At 49.4% G+C, this 23,618-nt stretch overlaps 1 long non-coding RNA gene across 1 annotated transcript in view; it reads right to left on the bottom strand.

Moving 5' to 3' along the window:
* Positions 1–23,618, bottom strand: part of LOC125926977 (uncharacterized) — a 142,256-nt gene that overhangs the window by 65,781 nt on the left and 52,857 nt on the right. Inside the window, exon 5 of the long non-coding RNA XR_007459206.1 lies at positions 17,849–18,009. This is a non-coding gene — a long non-coding RNA (uncharacterized LOC125926977). The remainder of the gene's footprint in view (positions 1–17,848; positions 18,010–23,618) is intronic.

The raw sequence follows: 23,618 nt of genomic DNA, 5'->3' as shown, positions 1-23,618 counted from the left end.
TAAAACTTTTTCTTTTCCAAAAAAACATATAACGGTTCTCTGTGGATGTGAGGATCGTTGCCACGTTTGACCATGCTGTTGAATTTCACATTGTGACAAAAATGCACCATAGGGGATTCTAGAAAAGAAGCAAAATCTCTAACAAGGCCGTGAGATGAAAGGGCGGAGGCGTCGTGCGCCCCTTTTTCCGGGAAGAACCTTGGAGGCGGAGAGTTCCCAGGGGGGAGAGGGCTGTGTGGCGTGTCAGCGAAGATGGGCTTTATACATCTCCCAGGGGCACCTGAGTGGTTCAGTCTGTTAAGCGTCTCACTCTTGATTTCGGCTCCGGTCATCATCTCACAGTTCATGAGTTTGCGCCTCGCGTCGGGGTCCATACTGACAGTGCAGAGCCTGCTTGGGATTCTCTCGCTCCCTCTCTCTGCCTCTCTCTCTCTCAAAATAAATAAACAACTAACTTCAAAGAATAAATAGTCCCCTAGAGTTTCCCGGAAACTGCCTCAGTAACAGAGAGGCAAAATGGGTCATCTACGCCCTGGAGTGGCACAGAAGGTTATGGAAATGCCTGTCGGATCAGAAGAGGCGGGGACGTAAGGGGCTTCTTGGTAAATGCTGTGTAGCCAGATGCCATGAAGGGCATGAGTCCCCCCAAAACTTCAATGCAACTCCCACCACCTGAAATGACAGACATTAGTATTTCCAAGGCTAAGGCAATGGGAATGAGAGAAACTGAGCTAAAGAAAAGACTTAATCCTTAATTCTCTCCCCCTCTTAATTTCTGTAACACCTCATCTATTCCCTCTGGTTTTAAGGCTTATTTATGAGTTGCCTTGCTGGCTTGTGTCTCGTGTGTGTTACACTTACCTCACCATAGACTGTAAATCCTCTGAGACCTGGGGATTACGTTGTATACTTTTAAAGGCTTCCCTGGCTCAGCTCAAGACCCACCTTTGCTGTTCAGTCTTCTCTGATGGTTACAGTTTACGCACTCCGTGTGTCTGACGTTTGTAATGTCTGTGTTTCAGTTAACGTATTGGGATGTTCTTGGCATTCGCTTTCTGCACCTCTTTGATATTTTATTACGACAGTATATTTCTAGGTTAATGAAATGACAGAGTAATAACGATCCTGTGAGATGCCGTGGGAAGGAAAGCAGCAGATAGTCTCATGTCTCCAATGCTACTCCTGGTCTCAACCCCCTTCGTCCCTGCCCACCTTCATTAGAGGCGAGAGAAGCTTAATTTTTCAGCCCCCTCTTTCAGCTAGGAGGGGCCAGGAGGTACCAGTTGGTCAATGGGATGGAAGAAGCAGCTGGCTGAGGACTTCTGGAAAGGCTTTTTCTCTTCCCAGTAATGGAGACAAATATGGTTGGAAACACTTCTTTCTCCCTTCTTCCTGCCTAGGTTGTGGATTCTGGATGTGATGCCTGGTGTTGGGGTAACTATTTGTGACTGTGAGGGGGGGAGCAGAAGGAAGGGCAGGGTCATCGTCCCTGATGTCACTGAGGTGCTGAACGAATTATCAGCAGCCACGTACCCCGAGGCTTCTTACAGTGTGACCCCAATCTCATGACAAAATGCTCAGGCTTTATTCAATGTGACAAATGGCCATGTGCGGAGTGAGGTTACTTCATCTGCATGTAATGGAGACAAGTGGTAACCATATAAAGGAGTCTGGAAGAGCTAGGGGCAGGAAAATGATGAGGAAGCTGTTCCTTTAGGGGCTTGTGGGTGGCCCAGTCGGTTGAGCATCCTACTCTTGATTTCGGCTCGGGTCGTGATCTCATGGTTTGTGAGTCTGAGCCCCACCTTGGGCTCTGTGCTGACAGTGCAGAGCCTGCTTGGGATTCTCTCTCCCTCTCTCTCTGCCTCTCTCCTGCTTGTGCTTGCTCGCTGTCTCGAAATAAATAAACAACAACAACAAAGGAGCTATTCCTTTCCTTGAGGTAAGCCACAAGGAGGACCAGGAATAGGGTGAGAGCAGAAAGGATAAACGTATGGGGAGGGACTTACGACATGTTGCATTGCAGAATTAACAAACACGGGTAACTAGTTGGGCACGGAGTGGGAAGAAGAGAGGTGGAAATAGAAACCATTTGGAGGTTTCATCGGGTGCCCAGGTGGATGGTGCTACCATGACAGAATGACTTTCAGGATGGAGTGCAGGCTGTCTAATGCATCAGCCACAACCACATTCAGCCTCACGTCATGTGTGTAATTCTCGGGCCCTTAGATGAGAGCATTGAATTGGCGTGGCTTGGACCACACACCCACCTTGACCAGGGATGACGCCCGGTCATCCTGGATACTCAGTCCCACCAAGACTCTGTGCAGTGGAAGGAAAGATAGTAACCCAAAGGAAAAGCAGGACACTGTTAGAAGAGGGAAGGTTAATGCAGTTTGAGAAAAAGGTATTAATGTCCGTCATGCGTACCTAATCGTAAAATTTGAAAGGCTGATGGAAAGATGGAGCGCCCATGCAACAGGAAATTGTGGGAAGACTGGATTTCTACATCCCTTATCTAGAGACCCCTAAGGTTGCACCTTTCTTCTGGTTTACTTCTTCCCAAAAGACGTCTAGCTCCCCCCTTCCTCCTCAAGAACAAATCCCATCTTATGGCATTAGCAGAATCGCAATACGGTTGTGGAAATAATGAATGGCAGCAAGGTCAAGGCCAACAAGGTCAAGGCAAATGTCTCACTTTTAAGTGAGAAAAAAAATCAAGTGTCTGAGCTCTTCAAAAACGGATTTATTCCTGTCCTCCCTGGTAGGAACTGACCCTACGGTGAGATGGCTGGATGTGCGGCATTTTGAGTGAAAAAGGAATGGTTTCGGGGGTTACGGGGACAGGTCAGCTGCCCCGAGAAACTTTTCCCAGCTTCTACACTGCAAAACCGGAAGCAGAAGCTTCAGATCAGATGGCTCAAGGCTCGTCACCAGCAACAGGAGTATTGTGGGATACTCTAGACTAAAGCAAAGGCTCTCCCTCTCCCCCTCCCACCGACCCCTTAACATTATTCAAACAAGAGCTTAAAGGAAAGAGTAAGCAAATCAGAGCTGCTCTGTGTGAAAGAGAATGTGGGGGCTCGTAATTTTGCCCTCAGTGCCCCTCGTTCCACCTCCAGTTTTTGTTACACACTGCCCAAAACTAATGACTTAAGGCAATGGCCATTCGTGGGGCACCTGGGTGGCTCAGTCCGTTAAGGGTCCGACTCATGCTTTTGGCTCAGGTCATGATCTTGCTGTCCGTGGGTTGGAGCCCCACATTGGGCTCTGCACTGACTGTGCAGAGCCTGCTGGGGATTTCTCTCTCTCTCCCGCTCTCTCTCTGCTCCTCCCTCACTCACGTGCATGTTCTCTGCCTCTCTCTCAAAATAAATAAGTAAACTTAAAAAGAAAAGACAACGGCCATTCATTTAGCTGGCGTTTCAGGAAGTCATCAAGTTGCATTGGGCTCAGCTAACCCGTCCTGTGCAGATCTCAGGGGGGGTCATTCCCGTGTCTGCCATCTGCCACCTATCAGCCAGGCAGAGCTACTTACAGGGTTTGGCTGGTTGAGATGACAACCGCTGGGTCTCTCATCATCTCACAGACAGACGTGGGCTTCTCGTGGCTTCCACGAGCCTCAGAAGGGCAAGCTCTAATGCACAACTGCTTGTCAAGCCTTTGCCTTCCTCACCATTGATGGCATCCCTCTGGCCGAGGCAAGTCACATATCCAAATCAGATTCCAAAAGGGAAGAAAGAGTCTCCACTTCTTGGTGGAAGGATCTGTAGTGGTAGGCTGCAAGGGTATGAACATAGGGATGACGCACACGTAGAATTTGTGACCGTGTCTCAGTCTTCCATAGAAGGTAAACTCCGATGGGATTCCGTGGATCCCAATTTGGAAACCCCTGGGCGAAGCCAACCTGATTTATCCATTCTCAGTCTGGACGGATGACTTCCAGCCAGCCTAACTAATACGAGGGGAGCCAGCTATGTCCAAATCTCCTATTTTCTGCAGGCTTCTGGGTGAATAGGTTAGCAAGAGTGACTCCATCACCCAGCTAAATAGACATTTATCTTGCCTCCCCAGCCTTAGCCATCTGCCCTAACACCGCTTCTTCCTTTAAAATGCAGCATTAGCAGATAGAGACCCCTGTGCCATCCACAGACCTTGGAAAGACAGGCTGGCTTTCAGCGTAGCATGCTCTGCTAATGGTGAGGCAGTTCAAAGCCAGATAATTTAAAGCTCTTAGTTAACTCAAAGAATTCATTTGTCTTTTGATCCACCTTCCGCTCTGACAAATGCTCCCTTCCCTATCATATTCAAACACACACCCCCTTCAGAAGCCGGTAAACTCATCCCCTGCCAAGGAATGGATTTTCCCCATATTGCGCTATCTGAGTGATAAAAGGGTTTAATGTCCCAAGTTCGTTTTTCAGTAGCCAACTCAGAGACACCCGACACAGCAAAGCGCCTAAGCTCTTTCTCCAGTTATTAAACTGTTATCCCTAATTCCTTTGGAGACTCAACCTAGCAGCAATGATTCTGAGGGCACTTCCTATTAAATCTGCATTGTGCACACAGAGATAAAGCAGGCCAGCTCGACCCTGTTTACAAGGATGACAGAGAGCTCCTGTTAGCTGCTGGTGCCGTCAGCACTTTTTCCTCTCAGAAAGGCTGTGCAGGATGGTCCCTCGCAGCTCCTGGCCCCGGCACGTCCACCAACTTTGCAGACTTCCGTAAAACGCTTTCAGGGTGGGAGCTCAGAGCAGCACCATGGGGCAGTCTTCTGGCAGGCACGACGGGAGCATGTCACAAGCTCAACCCACCTCAGAGGGATGGAAGGTTCCAGACGCATCTACATAAAGCCAGAAGTCAATCGGCAAGAGGGCGAACTTGTGTTGCATGATATAGGAAAGGGGTCTCCAAATTGTGCGCTCAGCTCCCGAGGCGCATATAAGGTGAAGCGTTGATGTATACAAACGATACGTTACAATTATTTATTTGTGTCTCAAAAAAAAAAAAAAAAAAAAAAAAGACGGGGTGCCTGGGTGGCTCGGTCGGTTAAGCATCTGACTCTTGAATTCTGTCCAGGCCATGATCTCACGGTTCATAAGTCAGAGCCCCGTGTTGGGCTCTGCACTGACAGTGCGGAGCCTGCTTGGGATTTTCTCTCTCCCCCCCCCCCCCCCCCCGTCTCTGTTCCTCCCCAACTCGTGCACTCGCTAATACATTTTTAAAAAGAAATTACATTTTTAAACTTTTCTCAAGCACCTGTATGCAGTCTCCATGTGAGCTGGCACATTGTCTCAGGGGACACACGGGTCCCCCACGGGAAGGGGTAGGAGACAGACCGAAGGAATGTCCTTCCTCACTGATATTCCACGCAGACTGTGACAGATCACAGCGTATGTGAGACCAGTAAAATTAATTTGACTACATGATTGATTTCACCCGAACCAATTCTTGCAACATGGACCAGAGGCTTAAACGATATTCTTGCAAAGATACTAGAATTCACGGTACAATGATAACATAGCCTCACAGCAATAATGCCTCACAGACATGCAGTCCGTTCTCCCTGTGCTATTTGATCTCTCTGTCAGCCGCACTATGAGGGAAAAAAAAAAAAAAAGAATGGGGCTAATTAGATCTGACAAAAGTTTGAAATATGAATGCCCATCCACTATTGTCAATGACAAACCTCATCTAAAGTGCCTTGAAGTATGAGCTAATGATGTTTGGAACCCTTCAGGGTTAGAAAGACATTTTATTGCTTATATCTTATTTATCCCAACCTTTTGTAATTTCTACTGTGTGCGTGGCTTTCAACATAAATGAAGATGCATATATTGGAGACGCACGGTAAGAATTTTTTTTAAGTTTATTTATTTATTTTGAGAGAGAGAGAGAGAGAGAGAGAGAGACAGAGGTGAGCAGGGGGAGGGGCGGAGAGAGAGAGAATCCCAAGCAGGCTCCACGCTGTCAGTGCGGAGCCCGACGCGGGACTCAAACCCACAAACTGTGAGATCACGACCTGAGCCGAAATCAAGAGTCGGACGCTTAATCGACCGAGCCACCGAAGTTACAAGCTTGGAAGTTGCTAGGAGAACAGATCTTAAACGATCTTATCACAGGAAAAAAATCTGTTCACTACGTATCATGGGGGGTGTTCACGTGGGGCTTAACCTAGGGGATGTGATCAACTCACAGTATATACAAATACCGAATCATCATGTGATAGACCTGAAACGAACATGATGCCATAGGCCGATTACGCCTCAGTAAAAAAATAAAGGCAGCAGCAATTATACCACCTTAGATACTTTTCTAACATTTAAACCTCATAATTATAAAAAAAAAAAAGTGACAATAAGTTGGAAAGTCTGGTTTAAGAAGAAGGTAAAGAGGACGGGCAGTATTCGTGTAGTCCAGAGGAAGTTGCCTATAGATTCATAGATTTTTAAAACTCCCAACTTTGTATATTTCCCACTCACCATGGAGCCTCCAACTAAGAAAACAGAATTAAATTAGGTCATTGGAGCTATTTTACTTGCTAACTATTGTAGGTGTTTGCTTACAATGAGTCCTGTCCTCCTCCCAAGTCCCCTAAAGACCACGGGAGACTTTTCAAGTATAAGGGAAGAGGGCATAGTCTCCTGATGGCGATGATAACATGACCTTCACCACAGCCAATAGTCACAGTGATTCCTGAGTAGGGGTCCTCTTCAAAGAGCTTGATGTATATGACCTCACTCCTCACAATAACCTTTGAGACCCGGTGGACAGACGCTAAGGGTGGCCTCATGATCCCCAACTCCTGGTGTTCATACCTTTGTGTGATCCCCGCCCCCACCTTTGAGCGGCAGCCAGGACCTGTGACTTACTCCTGATCAACGGAACACAGCAAAGGTGACGTGATCACGCGACACAGTAGTGCCCGACTTGCCAGTGCCTCTCTCTCCCTGGCTGGTTTTGAGAAAGCAAGAAGCCACACTGGGGCCCCCGTGACAAGGAACCAAGAGTGGCCTCTGGTCAATAACCGACAAGCACATGAAGCCGTCGGTCCCACAGTCACAGGGAAATACATTTTGCAGGCACCTGCATCGAGCTGGAAGTGGATCCTTCCCCAGTCGAGTGTCAGATGAGATCTCAACCCCAGCGGACGCTTGGCCTTCAGTCTCGTAGAGGACGCAGCTGAGCGCTGCCCAGATCCTGAGCCACGGAAGCCGCGAGAGAATAAATATGTGTTGTTTTAAGCCATGATGCGTAGAGCAGTACTGTTACTCAGCAAAAGATAACCACCAGAGGTATGTGTACCCGTCTCCCTGTTTCACAGGTGGAAGATTAAATAAATCGCCCGAGTTCCACAGCTAGTAAGAGGTAGGGCTGAGGTGAACACCCAGGATGTCTGGTTCTGGAAGGCTGGCCTTAACCACTCTACTTACTGCCTCTGCTAATACTGTACTGACTAGTCCGTCGGTCATCTCCTTAGGGTGCAGACCCCTCTCCTGAGGCCGCAGCCCCCTCCCTTGCGATTCCAGTGCCAAGTCCGAGGCATGGAATTCGTGCTGCACAAAGGAAACAGCACGGACCAATGAGTCACGGACGTTCCTCCCATGGCTTCTGGGCAGGAGCAAAGCTTACTAGCAGGCCAAAGGCTCCAGCTGTCTGGGGCTCTGAATGAGCTCTGCCAGTAACTCAAGCTTCCCTGCACAGAAAGGAGGAAAATGAGTCTGTGGGTGTCACGGAAAGAATCTTGGCACGAAAGTCAGCGCACTTAGGCTCTGACCTCGGCTCTGCCAGCCGGGAGGCCGTGGGAACCTGAGGTGGTCACTTAGCATCTCGGGGCCTCTGTCTTCTCATTCCAGAAGGAGGGGTTTTGATCGGATGATTCTCAATGGCTCCAAAAAATTCACCTAATTCTAGGGTACTGTCTTGCTAGGGTACTGAATGCCTTCCCCTTCCCTCCGGAACTGAAAGGGCCCTCTTCGTTTCGGCCACCTAAGTTTTGAAAGCCAGGTGACACATTTCTAATGGAGAATAAGCAGGAGAAGAAAGAAAAAAGAAAGAAAGAAACAAAGGAACACCCCCCCCCCCCCCCCCCCCCCCCCAGGGCCAGAGACACAAGGAAGGATGAAGTTCACAGCCAAAAAGGAAGAAATTCCCACCCAGAGCTGTTGGGAGCCCTGAGCCTCTAGCCTGGCCGTTTCTGCCCATCGCCCGTGCCCAGCCGCCAGGGCTCCCGTGTCCACACATTCCCTTGCAGATTGAGTCCCAGCCTGCCTATGACAGCCTCATTTTTCACTGACCGCATGCAGTGAATGCTGAACTGTAATCTCTTTTTGCATGCCTCGGTTCCAAATTCATAACTGGAGGAACGGACCCCGTTGTGTGTGAGCGACCGCTTGTTGGCCACCCCGCCGAGCCGAGCCAGGCGGCCCCGCAAGCCTGTGGCTTTCTCCCTGCGTCACACTTTGTCAAAAGGCATCACGAGCTTCACAAAGAAACGGCCCCTGGAAACTCCCCGTTTTCCAATCCTTTTACTATCTAATTGTTCCTCGTCTTCAAGGCTTGGCTATCCTCAGAATAGGCCAGGGTCCCTGCCTGGGCTGTCTCCACTTTAAATCAGAATGCGCTACAAAAGAGAGAGAGGCCCTTCCCACAGCCCTGGGCTGGGCAGTGTTTGCCCTCATTGTCCCAGGTTCTACTTTCTATGCCCCGGGCTGCCTCCAACAGGCCGTCCTACCCTTCCTCCAAGGGGCCAGTCCCTTCCAGCGCTAGGAAAACGTGATCCCATGAGGTAGATGGGCCCTTCGAGAACTCTCCGCTGGCTTCCCATTGCACTTAGGATGACGCCCGCCTCCTTGCCACGAACCTGGGGCCCTGCCTGCCTCCCCCACGTCACCCCCAGCGGACCTCCAGCCTGGGCGCACACCATTTCTCTTTGTGCGAATGTTCTTTGCCCAGATCCTTCCACGGCTGCTTCCTGCTTGACATTAGCCGAGGGAATGGAGGGCGGCAATGTCACCCCGATGCTGTCATGGTCAGTGTTGGGTGTGCACGTGACTGGATTCTAGACACAGCATCTGTGGCCCCACCTGAGGCTTCTGGAGCCCACTCTGCCCAGAGGCAGGTACGACTGGCCCTGCCAGTGACTCGATGGCCCGGGGAGCGGCCACTCGTTCGTTCCCAGCACCTTCGACACACAGCTGAGATAACTCTGAGGCACAGGTGTACATTGGGTCCCCAGGTGCCCGCACGGTCACTTGTCTGGCATGACACCCGTTACTGGTTCCCTACTCTGTCTCATTTCCCCCACTCCTCTGCTGGTCTTTTCTGGAATGACCTCTCCTGTAAACCACTTGCAGTCCCATCCTGGTCTCGGAGCCTGGTTAGGACATCCATCCAGGTGAAATGACATTCCCTAATCTGTCCCTATTACCTTTTTCTTTTTTAGAGTTTTTTTTTTTTTTAAGTTTATTTATTTTTGAGAGACAGACAGAGAATGAGCGGAGGAAGGGCAGAGAGAGAGAGAAAGAGAGAGAGAGAGACAGAGGATCTGAAGCAGGCTCTGTGCTGACAGCAGAAAGCCTGATGTGGGGCTTGAACTCACGAACCGTGAGGTAACGATCTGACCTAAAGTCAGATGTTTAACCGACAGAGCCACCCGGGTGCGCCCACCCCCACCCCCCGCTGCCATGACCCTTTTCTATTTTCTTTATGGCTCCTGATCTCTGATTTTTTTCTGTTTATCTAGCCACTCACTCTTTTTTGTTTTTAATGTGTATTTATTTATTTTGAGAGAGGAGAGCACAAGCAGGGGGAGGGGCAGAGAGAGAAGAGAGAGAGAATCCCAAGCAGGCTCCACACTGTCAGTGCAGAGCCGACGTGGGGCTCAATCCCATGAACTGAGTCGACATCAGGAGTCAGATGCTTAACTGACCGAGCGACCCAGGCGCCCCTCATTTACTCTTTTTTTATTGAGTCTCTTCGCTACAGAGAGAAAGTAAGCTCCACGAGAGGAGAGGGATTCTTTGTTTGTCCCCGGCGTCTGACCGACGCCTGACCCAAAGTAGGTGCTCAATAAATATCTGCTGAGAGACGAGTGAGCTCACAGCTGATTCTGAACTGCTTCTTCATCTGTTCATGGGATTTCCCACTGAAGGCTAGGGTATCCTACGAAGCCGCCCCACATTTCTGACACCCCCACTAAAAACAAAAAAAAAAAACAACAACGTCAAGCCCATGGAGAGGGGGAAATAAGGAAAGTTCTTTCCCAAGCTTCAGAGGTCACTGTCCTATCAATGAGGCACCCAGAGTTCACCATCTCTTCTGGTCACCCAGTCCTGCAGGTTAAGACCCGACCAGAAAGGACAGTTGGATGGTGTGATAAAAATGGACTCGGTCTTTATGCTTTTGGGACGATATAACTGTCGGAATGCTAGACTCCTGCCTTGAACTGAGGTGGTTTATTCCTGCCACGTGAAAAGCGCATTTTGTCCCCGGTGGCCATCCCTTGTCCTGCGGGAGGTTCTCTGCGGTTAACTGGGTCTTGGGTCTCATTCCACTGAGGAGTGAGCTTGCTTGTCAGGTGGCTGTGCCATCGGGGCTTCCAAGAGACCCTCTCTGTTCTGAATGCTGGCATCGCACGGCGTGTGGCCTTGTGTGCGTCCATCCCCCATGGAGGTGGAGTGTGTCTCAGGGTCGTGTGTTGCTCGTGTCCATTTCTTACCCTTATCCCTTATGCCTGGTGCATCCGTCTGACTTCCCCAGATCCGGGGCGCCAAAGACCATCTCTGCTTGTTCACCACTGGGCTTCCCGTGTTTACTATAATTACTATCCACTGTGGACTCTTAGTAAATACACACTGGGTGAATGAATGAATCAACAAATGAATGCATTGGAGTTTTTCCAGAGGAAGGACCACTAAAACGCATTGAAAGAGTCTCTAAAGCTCATTGACATGGAGTAGAATCTTCAGGAGCCCTGGATGAAGAAGGAGGCAGTGACAATGAATGGCCCACTAAGAAAATATCGCGGGATCAAAGGAAAGCCGGTGAAGGGCTTTAAAGGAAAATTTGGGGTTGCCCATGTGTGATTCTGCACAGGCACCCGTGGCTTAGCTATAAACAGATGGGCTAATTTCCAGAAAATTCCACCACTAATAGGCTGTCGCCAGAGCCGGGTGCTAAAACTCTTTTCTGATCATGAGGGGCATGCCCAGGATCCTCTCTTAAAATACCCAGTGACTAAGGAGATGGGGGCAACACAAACTGCCCAAAGAGTTGAACAAGATGATGTATGAGGAGGCGTTCTACAAAGCGTAAATCTCTTTACCCACAGTGTGTTTTTATGATGATGATAAATATCACCGCTAAGTGTATTCGGTGGATAATTAGTCCCAGACGGTGCCCCACTGGAAAAAAAAAAAAATATGTGTGGTCAGAAAGCCAGAATGAAATCCACTCAAAATGTAAGTCAGATCATGCTACGACCCTTCTCAAAAGCCTCCGGAGACTTCTGTCGCGCTCAGAGGCAAACTCAAACTCCTTGCCACGGCCCCCAAATCAGACATGGGACGTCTTCCATGGGGACCTCGATCAGGTCAGTCCTACAGTTGCTTTCCTGTTATTACATCCTTCATGTAAAATTCTAAAATCCACATGGAAAGATGCTTAACATCACGAATCACTGAAGAAAAGCAAATCAAAGCGACAAGGAGATAGCACCTCACACCCATTGAGATGGCTCTTATTAACATAAACGGAAAATAACACATGTCGGCGATGACCCGGAGAGATTGGGACCCTCGCGCACCGTCGACAGGAAGGTAAGACGGTCCCGCTGCTACGGAAAATAGTATGGTGGTTCCTCAAAGGTGAAAAATAGAACTTCTGTATGATTTGGCAATCCCACTTCTGGGTAGACATATACCCAAAAGAATTTAAAACCGGGGAGTCAAACAGGTATCTGCACTCTGATGTTCACGACAGCATTATTCGCAGCGGACAAGATGTGGAAATGACCTGAGTGTCTGCCAACAAATGAATGGAAAAAGGCAACGCGGTATAGACATATGATGGAATGGCGGCCAGCCTCAGACAGGCGGACAGTTCTGATGCACGCTACAATCTGGATGAATCCTGGGGACACCGTGCTGAGTGAAATCAGTCGGTCACGACGTCACTTCTGCGACGTGACCAAATTAGTCAGATCCATAGAGACAGAAAGTAGAAGGCTGGGCACCAGGGCCTTGGGGAGAGGGGGTGGGGAGTCAGCGTTTAAAAGAGACAGAGCTTTGGTTTGGAAAATGAAAGGAAGTTCTAGAGATGGACGGTGCTGACTGCTGCACGATCATGTGAAGGTACTTAATGCTACAGAACTGTACTCTTCTGTTTTCTTTAAGTTTATCTATTTTTGAGGGGGAGGGGAGGGGCAGAGAGACAGAGCCAGAGAAAGAATCCCAAGCAGGCTCCACACTCAGCGCAGAGCCCGACGAGGGGTTCCATCCCAGAATCCGTGAGATCATGACCTCAGCCGAACTCAAAAGTTGGACACTCAACCGACTGAGTCACGCAGGCACCCTCCAGAACTGTACTCTTGAAAAGGGTTAAAATGGGAGCGCCTGGGTGGCTGGGTCAGTTGAGCATCTGACTCTTGATTTGGGCTCAGGTCACGATCTCACAGGTCATGGGATGGAGCCCGTGTCGGGCTCTGCACTGAACGTGGAGCCTGCTTGGGATTCCCTCTCTCCCACCCCCTCTGCCCCTCCCCTGCTTGCATCTCTCTCAAAAATAAATATTTTAAAAAAGGGTCAAAATGGGAAATTTTACATTATGTATATTTTATTTTATTTTTTTATTAAAAAAATTTTTTTAACGTTTATTTATTTTTGAGACAGAGAGAGACAGAGCATGAATGGGGGAGGGGCAGAGAGAGAGGGAGACATAGAATCCGAAGCAGACTCCAGGCTCTGAGCAGTCAGCACAGAGCCCGACGCGGGGCTTGAACTCACGGACCGCGAGATGGTGACCTGAGTTGAAGTCGGATGCTTAACCGACTGAGCCACCCAGGTGCCCCTACATTATGTATATTTTAACACAATTTACAGAAAAGAAAGAACAAGAAAACCCACGTGGGTTTCCCCTCACTTCCCTCAGCCTCTGAACATCAAACATCATCCGTCCAAAATGGCGCACCTGACCACACCGCTTACAGAGCACCTCCAATCACTCCCCACCCTGCTACCTTGCTCTCTTTCTCCTCCTAGGCCCCATCCGTGCCTGACCCATTATTACTCAGATCAGTATTGGATTCTGTCTGCCATGTAAGTGCCACAGGGCAAGGCCTATGTTTGGTTCACTGCCATTTCCCCAACAGCTGGAGAGCAACGGACACCTGTAAATATCTATAAAAGAGAGGCATGAGATGCCTCTTTCTAGATGAGGACACTGGAAAAGTGAAGTAACATACATGGGCACACATGAAATAAACGCAAAAACCAGGCCTGGGCCCCAGCCCCAAGCCTGCACCTTCTTCCAACCATACTGTGTTCTTGTTGATGGTGACATTCATTCCAGTGTCCCACCTTTTCTCCCTTGAGCGAAATCTCCCCCCAGTTCAAAATCAAGTTGCCTGGCAGCCAAAAATACATGGGTACATTCATCCACTCACTGTGTACGTGTCAGGCACTGTGCTAGGCATCAGGATACGGCTGAGGAGAGGAGAACACAGTTCAGGAAGGTCAGAGCTGCACAGGCCAGGCCCATGGTGGTGAGAACTACCCTTGCCTTGGGGACACAGACCCCGGAGTTCGAGAAATCCTCAGCCAGGTGACAGGGGAAACCGACGCAAGAAGAAGGAAAGGGGGACAGCACGTAATTTGTTATGAATGAAGCTTAAGGAGCAACAGGGAAGCCAAGAAATGAGGGTGACAGTATTTTGATGGATTATTGTCTGAGCAGCTAACTCTCCTTCCCTTTGCTTTCGCTTCTAGTCCCTCCCTCTTCCCTGGAGGCGATTTGCCATAGCTTGGATTCGCAGATCAGATGGACATGAGTTCCATTCGTGGCTCTGGGACTCAGTTTCCACCTCTATACAATGGGAATATTGTAATACCGCCCTCACAGGATTATGAGAATTAACAGGAAAAACACGGGGAAAGGTCACTACCCAGTACTTGGTACACAGTAAGCACTTAATACATGCTGGCTTTGTTCTTATCTTGCACTGAATGCTGCACATATCTTTGTAACACATTCCTTAGCCCTTCAGACTATTTAGGGGGTGATTTTTTTAATAGAAAAAAAATCTGAAGGAGTTTGTAGAACATTACCTGAAAGTCGACAACAGGTATACAGAATTGAAGGAATCTTCTAGAAACAACTGATTTGTTCAATATGGCGGAATTTAAAGGTCTTGGGAGGAAACCACTGGGGTGTGGTCAGCATGACTGACTTCCCAAGTCTGTGCCCAGTAACCTTATGACAGCGGATTGAAATTGGCCACGAGCAGAGAATCAACACCATAATAATCAGCAAATACCACAACTCTGGGCTTTTTTTTTTTTTTTTAACTTTTTCTCGAAAACTGGCTTATCAGTACCTCGCTGGAACTGTAGCACAGGCTTTTCCAAAGTTTTGGAGGTCAGGTTTTTCCAAAATGGTTGACCAGGCTCAACCTGGCGGTCCGATCCCATGTGGATGCGACCTGTGTTTACACTGAGGATATTACAACCCAAGACGTATGTGCCAAACGTGTCTCAGGAGACAGACCAACATCCCTCGGGGCCGCTAAGGGAGGAAGCAATGGGTACACCTACCTCCGTCTTGGGTGGGCACAGAGAAGGCTTCTCAGAAGCAGCGGTATCTACATTAAGTCCTAAAGGACAAGAGGTTAGGACATCCCAGGAGCAGGGAGAATGGCCCAAGTACATGTTGTGAAAAAGGGGAGAGGCGAGTGGAACCGAGCGTGCTTAGGCAAGCAAAAGTCATTTCGGCACAGAGTATGGGAGGGAAAGTGTGAGCAGGGCCAGACGGGCAGGACTGACTGTGCTGGGGTTTTCTCCTCCGCATCATCAGGAGCCGCTGGAGAGTTCGAACAGGGAGGGGGTATGATCAGAACTGCCTTTGAAAGCTCTCTGGCTGCAGTATAAGGTTCAGAAAATGTTGGTAGAGGAAGTGCCTGGGCAGCTCAGTCGGTTGAGTGCGCGACTCTTGATTTTGGCCCAGGTCGCGCGATCCCAGGGTCGTGGCATCGAGCCCTGCATCGGGGTCCACGCTGACAGCGTTGAGCCTGTGTGAGAGTCTCTCTCTCCCCCTCTCTCTCCTTCTGCCCCTCCTCCTCCATTCTTTCTCTCTCTCAAAGATAAAAAGAAAATGTCAGGTGGAGGACTGGCCAAGAGAGGCCGTGGAGAACTGCGGGGAGGAAGCAAGGGGAGTGGTCCAGGTGAGGGAGGAGGAGGGCCTCCGGGCACAGGGTAAGGCAGTTCGGGAAGGAAGGAGGGATGCATCTGAGCGCATTTTTGGTGCGGACCCTCATGACCGCAGGTGTGGCTGAAGAATTTTCGGAGAAGGCAGAGAAGAAACGCAAGTAAGGACGGGAACAGATGTGTGTGACAGCCATGCCCACGGCTGCCTCCTTCACGGCAGCGGAAGGTGGAAACGACCCAAGCATCCATCACCAGAAAAACGGAGACACACAATACTCTGTACGCACGCAACGGAATATTCCTCAGCCGTAAAAAGGAAGGAAATTCTGCCACAGGTGACAACACGGAGGAGCCCTGAGGACATTGCGCTGAGTGAAATAAGCCAGTCATAAAAGCACAAATGCTGTGTGATTCCATGGATACGAGGCGTAGACAGTAGGTAGATTAATAGAGCCAGAAAGTAGCAAGGAGGCTCCCAGGGGCTGGGGGGATGTGGAGTGCGGAGTTAGCATTTAAGGGAGACGGAGCTTCAGCCTGGGGTGACGAGAACATTCCTGGGGATGGATAGGAGCGATGGTCACCCCATGATGTGAATGTGCTTAACGTCGCCAAAGTGCACACATAAAACTGACGTTTTATGTTATGTATCTTTTAGCACAATTAAAAAAAAAAAAATCGAGGGGAGCCAAGGATCCAACCCAGCCTTCGGGCTTGCGGGCTGTAGAAGAGAGCGGTGTTCCTGATGGGCCACAAGCCTCCTGACTACCCCTGCCCCGTCCGTTCAGACACCAGCCATAATGATTCTTTCCAGCAAACTGTCAGCTCGTCTGACGGAATGAACTCTACGGACAGATTGTTTGAGCAGCTGTCAGGACCCAGGGGGGTCGGGGGGAGGGGGCAGGGCGCTAGCTGGGGAGGGCCATGAGGAAACTTTCAGAGGTCGTATCTTTCGGAGGTGTTGTATCTTGATAAGGGTCTGAGCCATATAATTATATTTTTACAGCTCACCAAACCTTACCCTAGATCTATTCCCTTCTCTGCACGTCAGTTTGACTTCTTGCTCTCGTTAAAGGTGGACGTGCAGGTTCAGAAATTAGAGATGGGATGTACCGATGTCTGCAACTCACTTTGAAAGGAATTTCAAAATGAGATGAATCAACGCAAATGGAAGGATCTGGGAGGAGACAAAAAGGGCAAACAGTTGGCAACCGTGGGATCTAAGTGGTCGGTACCTGGGGCACCTACAATTCTTTCCATTTTTCTGTATGTTTAAAAACTCTCATGTAAAATGTTGAGAGGAACACAATTACAGTTTTTAAAAAATGTGGTTTTTCTTTTTTTTTTAATCAGTCGATTCTTATAGCACATTGCACAACCAGACAGGTTGTTAGAACTCTATGGCCATTGAGTAGCACCTAGAATAGTGGATTTTTTTTTCCATTTTATTTGAGAGAGAGAGAGAGAGAGAGAGAGAATGAGCAGGGGAGAAGGGCAAAAAGAGAGAGAGAGAGACTCTTAAGCAGTCTCCAGCCTTAGCACGGAGCCCCACATGGGGCTTGATCCCATGACCCTGAGATCATGAGCTGAGCTGAAATCAAGAGTTGGGTGTTCAACCGACTGAGCCATCCAGGTGCCCCTAGAATAGTGGTTCTTAAGCTGTGTTCCCTAGAAGTATTTCAGGGACTGCCTCTCCTTCAGGAAAAATAGCCCTTCTTCACTATGTTTTATATGTTGTGGATTCTGTGTAAGATTTTTGTCTTTAAAAAAAGTTTTCATTATTTATTTACTTATTTATTTTTAGTGTACGTATTTTGAGACAGAGAGAGAAAGAGTGTGTGTGTGAGCAGGGAAGGGGCAGAGAGGGAGAGAGAGAAAATCCCAAGCAGGCTCTGCACTGTCAGCACAGAGCCCAACGTGGGGCTCGATCCCGTGAGCGGTGAGATCACGATCTGAGCCGAAACCAAGAGTTAGACGCTTAACTGACTGGGCCACCCAGGCGCCCCCATTTTCACTACTTAAAAATGTCAACGCATCTCAATACTAACTCATCCGCGTTTGGGACTGGCCAGACTTTGCTGTGCAAGCCTGTTCCTTACATTGCTGTACTTGGGCATCCTTGGTCTTCAGGCACTAACCGGCCAGCAACACCCCACCCTATCATCGTAACAACGCTAAACGCCCCTGGTACATTTCCCTCTTGGCCCTCGTGCCACTGACTCACCCCTATCTCTTTGGAGTTAGTGCCAAATCTAAGAAACCAAGGTCCACGGGTCTGCCCTCAAGTGGAGAACATTTTCCCACCATTGCACCTTGCCTGCGACGCTCCTTGAGTGTTAACCGTGTTACTTGGAACACTGAGACGCTGGTTTCTACCTTCCACGTACTCTCCTTGAAAACAAACGTTCACCCTCCCTCTTTGCAGACCTGACCTGGTGCTCTCTCCTTGCAAACGGATGGCTCCAGATGCTTTCCGGATACTCTCGCATCTTGACTTCAGAAAGAGAATGGCCGCCATGACGTTTGTACATCTGGTCTACACGGCAATCCTGCTTAGCGTTATGAATGATTAAGTTGGCTTTCAGGCAGGCATCTAAAAGCAAAAAATGAAGAAAGACCACAGTGTTTAAAATGCAGGATGAAACGCAAGCAGCGTGCCAAATGTTAAGGAACCCCATCGGCTTACTGGGGCGGTGGCCTCGGAAAAGGGCGTCGGTCAGGGGGTGGCTCCATGTACCCCCGACGAACTCCTTCCACATTGTTTTCTTACACGAGTGTGCAAACGGAAAAGGAACGGAAAGCAAGCTGGGACAGATGTCTAATATCATTAAAGCTGGCTTCCAAAAGAATCCAGATCTCAGTTTGGTATATTAATGCTCTATTTATCTTTAAGCACAGATGGATATTTTTATTAGTATTACTTTGTTTATCTGGTTTCAAGAAAGGTTAGTCCAGGGGGCAGATGCCTCTGTTATGAGCGCACATTCCTGCCGAGGGAGTCAGAAGACAAGAGGAGGCTTTTCGGCAGAACTTTAATTAGAAAAGCCCAAGTTATAAATGTTGGCAGCTCTCGCCTGGTCTAACGAGTCCAGTTGCAACAACAAACAGAAAGAAAAATAGAACATTGGCAAGACCCTGATTTCCCACCTCTCCTGCCCACCAGCTGAAGAGAGGTACGACCCAATGCCATTTCGTCCCCAAGTGTGAAACAGACCGTGAAAGGATCCAAATTCTCAGAAAACGGATGTTTTCGTAAGCAGCCGGTTATCGCTGGAGATAATCAACAGCAACAGGTCTGTTATGAACACATGGACCTTCCAGAAGCTTCGGGCTGAGGCAATTTCTATTATGGATTTCATGGCTTTTATTGGACGGCCTGTGTTCCTGGGCAGGGTGGGGGGAAAGGAGGGAATGCCCAGTGTCTCAGCACAATTATTACCTCTAGTTTGTTTTCCGTTGGAGTCGATTTCTTATTAGACTCTCCTTTTAGGGGATTTAAAATGGGATTATGGATCCATATGCCCAGGAAATTTCTTACCCGATTGGATTAGGAGAGTTCATTCGCCTGATGGTTCTCCCAAGAACCGTTACAACGGGCTTTGTTTTGTCACCAAGCTTAAATCTTTACTACTCATCTTTTTTATTCCAGTCCTTTTTCTGCCACCCCTCTCTATACAGCTGCTTGTGCAGGCATGCAAAGGCAAAAAAAAAAGCAAAGGTTTTAAAGCCAAAAGTCCGGGTGTAAGAGACAGGTCTGCCTTGTAGCAATTGAGCATGAACATACCACTGACTGCTCTCCGGCACAATTTTCCTGCCTCCAAATTGGGAATCATCGTCTCCCACCCACCTTTTAAAGCTGCTTTGGAGATATGATTCCATCACAATCCTGCGCCAGCCCCTCCCCCCCCCCCCCAAAAAATCACTCTGCCTCTTGGATCTCATGCTGTTCTCTTTCCTTTATTTTTAAAAAAAATTTTTTAATGTTTATTTATTTTTGGGAGAGAGAGAGAGAGAGAGAGGAGAGGGCAGAGAGAGGGAGACACAGAATCCGACGCAGGCTCCAGGCTCCGAGCTGTCAGCACAGAGCCCGACGCGGGGCCCGAACCCATGAACCACGATGAGATCATGACCTGAGCCGAAGTCAGATGCTTTTAGACTGAGCCACCCAGGCACCCTGCTGCTCTCCCTTTCCAACTGCTCGTGCTCGACTTTGCTTAGATTCCTCTCTTCCCCCACAGGCTGTGTCCAGCCCCTCTCTCCTTATTTTCATCTTGTCCGGCTCCCAATCTCCGTACCCACGTGTGCTGTTACTGCAGAGGCCCCCTCACGAACCTGCCCGCCTTGGTTTCTCCTGTTCACCTGACGCTCACTGATCCAGGTAGGTCTACCTGATCCAGAAAGACGCTCCTGTTCTCCATGGCCGTTCCATGGCTCTGTTTGAAACGTCATCTCTATTTGGCAGGTGTTGCTGCGTATACAGCAGGACACAGACTCAGCCAGCTGGTCAAGGACCTCTGGTATCCAGTCTGACCACCTCCCCCACCCCCCCGCTCTCACCAGAACCTCCCCAAACTTCCCCTTCCTAGCCAATCCGAACCCTCGCCCTTCCCTGCGTATTGCTAGTAACATCCATCCACCTTTTGCTCGTTCCTGCAGCCCCTGGAGGAGCTTCAAGCTTCTTCCTGGAGCACCGTTTCTAGTCTCCTCCTGTACGCGCTCCCATCGCTCACGGCTGAGTTCGAGTCCAACCTCCTACTTCAACTCTGTGGACACAGCCCTCCTCTTTACCCCATTACCTGGTCTTCATCATCTGTACCTCTCTTGTTCCACTTACGGTCACCTCCCCTACCATCAGGTTGTTTGCTCCATGCCTGTTGGTATGACAACGTCCTTGAGGGCAAGTACTGGGTCTGATTGGCTTGTCAGGAAGCCCACGGTGCCAAGCACAGAGCGGACTCTCTGTAAGGCCACCTTTGAGACAAGAGTGCCGTTTGGAGCCTGAGCTGGTGCTGTGACACCAGCATGTTTGGACACGTCTGGCCTTCCCAGGGCCAAGGTGCACAGACGCCGGAAGAGCCCTCTGGGAAATCGCCCATCCTGGGGGAGAAAAGGCAAGCAGAGAAGCTTGGCCCCCTCACAAAGCCTTAGTCATGGTGGCCGGGGCTTGGGTTTCAAGTGGGCCATAATGTCTGCCTTTTCAGCTTTGTCTCCTCGCCCAAGACCTGTTTACTGAAAAAAATAAAAAAATAAAAAAATCGAGAAGGCTTTTCTGGAAGGCACATAGAGCAATTTAAAGGTCTCTGTTGGGGCGCCTGGGTGGCTCAGTTGTCGGCTCAGGTCACGATCTCACAGTTCGTGGGTTTGAGCCCCAAGTCAGGCTCTGTGCTGACAGCTCGGAGCCTGGAGCCTGCTTTGGATTCTGCGTCTTCTTCTCTTCTGTCTCTGCCCCTTCCCTGCTCGCACCCTGTCTCTCTCTTTCTCTTTCAAAAATAAACATTAAAAAAATGTAAAAAAAAAAAACATTTGTTTTTTTAAAGCCTCTGTTAAAACACTGGAAGTGGAGGAATTACTACCCTGACTCCACAGAAGGAAAAATGCCTTTGGTACTGGAGGGCCCCCGAGGACACGGCGCCATTGCTTTGGGGCCTTAAAAACGCAGCTCGTCAGAACCGAACCCCAATGGGGCCAGCAGAAAAGACATCATCAGCATCATCGTGATCATGCAGATGATGCAAAGAACTAACCATCTACCTCCAAAGACCCCCGGAAGTACTCGGGGGAGGGCCAGGAATTGCAGAGGCGAAAGAGCCTGGCAAATCACAGGTACGGCTGAGAGCAAGAGAACAGTGCAGATCACATGTGGCCGGAATGAGCAGGTGACAGAGTTCAAGGTGATGTACACGAAAGAACCAAAGAACCGTTCGAAGCACATACGATGGGGATGTCAGGACGGACTGGGTCTGCAGGTTTCTCCTGGCTACACGAACACAGTCTCACAGTCTCGTCACTCTAGAATTAACCTGTCTCCTGACACCTCTTCTCCCCTCTTCCACTGGATTTTTTTTTCATCTTTCCCTCCCCTACGTGTTACATCTATTTGCATCATCCCTGTGAGGCTGCTATAAATGAATCCGTTGAGCCATGGGAACTCATGTGACCAGTCCCAAGAACCTTTTGTTTGTCATTGCAAACACCTGCTATCAGATATGAACAATGAAGGTGGGGGGTAGGGGGCGCGGGGGACCCATGATGTATGTGCCTGGAGTTTGGGAACCGGCTGAAAAGGTAGCGGGGAGAGGAAGGAGCCTGGAAAGATAGACTTTCCTGCATAACCGTTCCTCATTTCTCATGCCTGATGATTATTAATTACATTTGTGCATTGATACAATTTGCCGGTTTTCTGAGGAGGCGAATTGAGCTTAGTCATTTTGGCATTTTTAAATGTAAATGAAAAATCACCCGGTGCTCCGAGCCAGGAGCGAGAAAGATAAATAACACCAGGAAGCTGGTCGTTGCCCGTCTGTCATAAAATTTCATTAGTTTTGACAGCTTGTACAACATAAGCAATGAATGAATGCTAACTACACTTCCTTGTCTGTCCGCTCCCAGAAGTCACCGGCGCTGCACGGACCAGAGGGGTACCACCTGCCAGGGGGACCCCGCGAGGAAGGACACAGGGGCCTCCGTGAGCCCCACGAGGGCCCCAGGACACCCTCCTTGGGTAGTAGGCTCCTAACCTCCCTGTCCACGTGGGATGACTCTCGCGTAGGACTCCTTCGTTAACAAATACTTCTCGATGCTTCCATGGGCCAGGCGCAGCTCTGAGTGCGTGCAGGTAAATGCATCCACGGTGAGAAGTGCCAGGGGGGAGGCACATCAGGGAAAGCAGAGAGGAGGTCCCTGCCCTTGGCTGCCTGAGGGATGCCAGCAAGTTGTCTGACCACGGAAGCCATGTGGGCATTCAGGCCCCCCCCCAAACGGTGACGGCCCGGGAGTCCTGAGTCTCTTGGGGTGACTGACATAGAGGCACTTCCTCTTCCTGTTCCCTCTCTTCCTTCCCTAAACAATTCAGCCATAAAGCCGTTGGGTGGGGCAGAATAAAAGTCAGCATCTCTGCAGGAAGGAAAAGGAAACACGGTGGCCCAAGGGTATCAGAGTCCAAGAAGGGTGACAGGAGTGTCCCTGCAAAGTGACGGCCTGGCTGGGGGGGGGGGGGCTCTGAGCCTGATGGTGGGTGTTAGGGACCCAGCAGGACGAGGAGGACATATATGTATGCCAGCAGCCAGCGTGGGGACTCAGGGTCAAAGCTGGAAGAGGGTGTCCCCGTAGAAGGGCAGCCAGGGAAGGGGAATCAGCCACAGCAGGGTGAGGAGAGCATCCGCTGGTAGGGCAGTTTGGCATGGGGACTCAAAGCCCCAACGAGGCAAGGAGAAAACTGCCACAAAGGGGTGTCAGAGCTCCAGCAGGGTGAGGAGGGCATCCACAGGGACGCTCGGCGGAAGGGGGAAACGGTCACATACAAAAGCATTGGTCAAATGAGCAAACAAATTAAGGTAATGGGAGCCTGCCTTCTAACTGCCAGAGAAAGGAGGTACACATACGGGGAAAGGGAGAAGGCGAGAAAAAACCCTGTGCTGTTGGATTGGAATTGGAGAGATCAGAGTAGACACGTCATTTCCAATCCATAGAGGTAGACACTGAAATAAATACAAATGAATATACACACTCCCTTGCTGTGCCGTTGAGAGCCTGGGAACAAGAACACCCAATAAATGCAACTGTCTTTCTCATGGGTGTGGTAGAGCTGGTAATATAAAAGCTTAGAGAAGCCTGGGATATCTTTACCACCATAAAGGGAGAGCCTGCTTGGGAGTAAAACAGAGGAGAAGGAGAGCAAAGAGGGATCCTGATAACATTTGAAGCCCTGGATCCAGCCATGCCTGAAGCTTATCTTGTAACTGAACACAATTCTTTCTTTTTCCTTTCTTTTCCTCCCTTTTCTTTTTCTCTTTCTTTCTTTCTTTCTCTTCCTTCCTTTCTTTCTTTTTTCTTTCTCCTTCCTTTTTCTTCTTCCTTTTTTCTTCCTTCCTTTCTTCCTTCTTCCTTCCTTCCTTTTTTCTTTCTTTTTTCTTTCCTTTTTCCTTCCCACCTCCCTTCCTTCTTCCCTTCCTTCCTTCCTTCCTCCCTTCCTTCCTTCCTCCC

Source organism: Panthera uncia, chromosome E1 (assembly GCF_023721935.1).
Source record: "Panthera uncia isolate 11264 chromosome E1, Puncia_PCG_1.0, whole genome shotgun sequence".
Taxonomy (NCBI): Eukaryota; Metazoa; Chordata; class Mammalia; order Carnivora; family Felidae; genus Panthera; species Panthera uncia.
Note: the sequence above shows the minus strand (reverse complement) of the source record. Positions and strands in the feature narration are given on the sequence as shown.